This window comes from Cryptomeria japonica, chromosome 5 (assembly GCF_030272615.1).
Source record: "Cryptomeria japonica chromosome 5, Sugi_1.0, whole genome shotgun sequence".
Lineage (NCBI taxonomy): Eukaryota > Viridiplantae > Streptophyta > Pinopsida > Cupressales > Cupressaceae > Cryptomeria > Cryptomeria japonica.
In genome coordinates, this window is record NC_081409.1 from 530,878,152 (window position 1) to 530,882,341 (window position 4,190).

Here is a 4,190-nt window from a genome sequence, read left to right on the forward strand (position 1 = left end):
TCTATTTGTTTTCCTATTGTGAAAATCATCGGGATTGCTTCAACCCATTTTGTGAAATATTTTGTAGCTAGGAGAATAAACTTATGTCTATTGGAAGAGGTAGGATTTATTATCCCCACAAGATCTAATCCCCATTGTGAAAATGGCCATGGTGATGTTATTGGTTGAAGATCTTGAGCAGGTGCATGAATGATATTCCCATGTATTTGGCATTGCTTTCATCTTTAGACATACTTATAAGCATCTTTTTCCATTGTAGGCCAATAGTAACCTGTTCGTAACAATGTTTTTGCTAGAGCAGGTCCAAAAGAATGTGCACCACATATTCCATCATGAACTTCTTTTAAGGTGATTTGTGTCTCCTCCATATCAAGGCATCTGAGTAAGGTGTTGTCTATACTTTTCATATATATAGTATCAACAATGATTACATTTTTTGACAATTATCGTATGAGTTCCTTTCTTTGATTCTGTGAAAGATCGGGAGGTATATATTGATCTTGTAGGTATGTGTATATATCTTTGTACCATGGAAACTCAGGTCCTACTATCATACATACATATTCAATGGATGATATTTCATAAGCTAGGACAATGAGTCGTTCCACTTGAAATTCAAAGTGAGTTCCATCATTTGGCATATCCAAGAGAGATCCTATTGTTACCATTGTATCTGCTGCCTTGTTTTGCACTCTAGGAATCTATTCAAATGTGACCTTGGTGAAGTGTTGCTTGTATTCTTCTACCAATTGTTTGTACGGTTGTAACTTATCATATTTTGTATTGTAATCATCATTGAATTGATTAATTATGAGTTGTGAGTCTCCAAAGACATGTAGATCTTTGATGTTCCACTATAGTGTAGTGCATAGTCCTGCCAGCAGGGCTTCATATTCAACAATGTTATAGGTACAAGGAAAGATAATCCTGAATGATTTGGGAATTGAATCCCCTTGAGGAGTTATGAATAGAATTCCTACTCCTGCTCCATGATTTGTATGTGAACCATAAAATAATAATTTCCAGTGTGTGTGTGTTGATAGTATAAATATTGATTCATCTAGAAAATCTATTACCATCGGGTGATTGTCTTGTAAAGGTGCTTTTTCTAGTTGGTCTGCTATGATTCGTCCTTTTATATCCTTTCTACTAACATATTCAATGTCAAATTTACTGAGTATCATGACCCATTTTGCAAGTCTTTCAGTTAGTGCTGCTCTATTCATCATGTATTTGAGTGGATCAAATTGTGCAACCAACTATATTTTATGACTCAACATATAATGTCTTAGTTTTTGTGATGCAAAGACTACTGCAAGACATGCTCTTTCTATCTATGTGTAGTTGAGTTCATACCCAATGAGTGTTCTACCAATGTAGTAGATGACTCTCTCTTTTCCTTGTTCATCTTGTTGTGCTAGGAGAGCGCCTAAGGAAGAATTTGTTGCAGCTATATATAGGAGTAATGGTTTCCCATGTACTGGTGGAACCAATATTGGAGTGAACAATAGATATTCTTTTAGTTTTTTGAATGCCTCCTGACATTGTTGTGTCCATTTAAATGTAACACCTTTATGCAGAAGATGTTGAAATGGTTGGCACTTTTCTGCCAATTGGGCTATGAAGCGCCTTATGGATTGTAATCTCCCTTGTAGACTTTTGAGTTGTTTGAGTGTAGCAGGTGATGGCATGTCTAAAATAGCTTTAACTTTCTCTAGATCTATCTCAATTCCATGATTGGATACAATGAAGCCTAAAAGTTTACCAGAGGTTACTCCAAAGACACATTTTTTTGATTTAGTCTTTCATTGTATTGCTCAAGTCTATCAAAGATCTTATCCAATATGTTTAAGTGACTATCCCTTGTTTTAGATTTTTCTAGAAAGTCATCTACATAATCTTCCATGATTGTGTGTATCATATCATGAAACAAGTGATAACTTAATGATGAACCACTAGTACCAAATCGGTATTGAGAGGGGGGGTGAATCAGTACAAACACAAATACAGTCCAAAACCAGTTTGACAACAAATACTCCAAATGACTGGCAAATAGGAATACCTGTTCAACACAGACTGCAACAGGTAAAGCCAAGAGTGTCTAAAATAAGCATTGACCGGTTGAACACTTAGCTTTTCATTTAACTCAAAACAACACTACTATTTCACCCTCATGCATGAATAGGTAAACTATCCTCTAATCATCACAATAGTTAGTTCAGTATGCTTTATAGACAGGCATAAAACATAGAACCATCATATGCTCAATAGGTAATAACAAAGCATCACAAGATAATAGCATCACACATGACACACATATTTTTCATGTGGAAACCCAACTGGGAAAAACCACGGTGGGAATGAATACCCACAAGCTGCTTTTGAACTCTTTTGAAGTCCGTTCTGTTAGGAGCCTTGTCTGGTTAAAGACATTACAATAGGTTCTGCTAGGAGCCAATCCTGTTAGGGATCACCTAGTTAAGGGATAGCTATAATACCCGGTTAGGGTTACCTTGTTAGAGGATTTCTAGAACTCAATAGCTAAAGTATCTCCCAAGATCTATAGCTTCTCAGAACTCATTAACCTCGAGTCACCCGGTTAAGGGATTTGAATCAAGCCTATTAAGACCACCCTGTTAGGGGATTTTGCATCAAGCCAGTTAAGGCTACCCTATTAGGGGATTTCACAACTATTGAAGTAGTTAGAGATCAACAGGAATTACAATGATCTGATAACAACACTCAATGCTAATGTAGATCTGTTTTGGCTCCTCTTCTCCTTCTGCACATTTACTTTGTAGGTATCTATTTTCTCCTTTGGTCTAGCAAGAATCATGTATCTCTTCCCTTGGATACACACTCACAACTTTTGCCAACAACCTTAGAAAGAAACTCAACATCGACCTTATAGGAAATAGACAGATCGATAGCAAAAATCCTAAACCCTAAACCTGTTAGGTTAAGAAATTCCAGTGGTTCAATCTTGACCGTTGAATCATACTGCTTTAAATACAACAATCTTGAATCGATCTCAAGGCATTCTCTATCATCCATTTTCCACCAATTTCATAGCGGCTGATAACCCATCACGCGTTATCACCATTTGACAAACTTTGCACATTCCCAAGGTAGATAGGAATAGTCTTCTTCATGCAAGATCCTTCACGTGCATAGAGCTTACGTGGCAACATGATCTATCCTCCATTATACTGCTAACTCATCACACAAAGATCACCGATTGAGTCACACAGGCTTGAGGTGCTCCAACTAGAAATCTTGAAATGTGAACTACCTACCAACCGGTAGTTACACAATGCTTCCATGTGTCGGTTCCCATAACTGCTTGCCAATTCATCTTGAACAAATATGTCGCTTCACTTTGGCATATAAACAGATTCATACATATGCCGGTTCCTCTCTCTTTTCACCTATCACATGTGCTAGTTCACACCATGTCTCATATTGACATCAATGACAACATACAATATCATTATGTCTTCATGCTGGTTCACATAATGCCAACAACAAGGTGGTCATTTCTCTTTGATAAGTGGCACCTGCATTCTTAAGGCCGAATGGCATCACATTCCAGCAATAGGTTCCCCATGGACAAGTGAATGTTGTCTTTTGTTGATCTTCTGGCATAATTTTGATTTGATTATAACTGGAAAACCCATCCATGAGTGATAGCATTTCATTTCCAACTGTTAAGTCTACTATGATGTCTATATTAGGGAGTGGAAAGTCATCTTTGGGACAAGCCTTGTTAAGATCTATGAAGTTGGTGCAGATCCTGATACCTCCAGTATGCTTAGATACCGGGACTAGATTTGAAATCCATTCAACATAGTCTATAGGTCTGATGAAACCCACATCTAATAATTTTTGTAACTCAATTTTGACTAACAAGGTTATGTGAGGGTGCAGTTTCCTGAGTTTTTGTTTGTATGGTTTTACCCCTAGAAGTAAAGGTAGATGATGCAAGACTAATTATGGGTCTAATCCAGGCATATCTACATAAGACCATGCAAAATTGATGGGCCTTTTCTTAAAGAATTTGATAAATTTCTCTTTTTCCACTGGATCAAGGGATTTTCCCAAGTGAATGTTACAAAACTTCTCATCATCGCCGATGTTGATTTCCTCAATTTCTTCTACCAATAATGTTGACCATTCTTTGCCAATAGGTA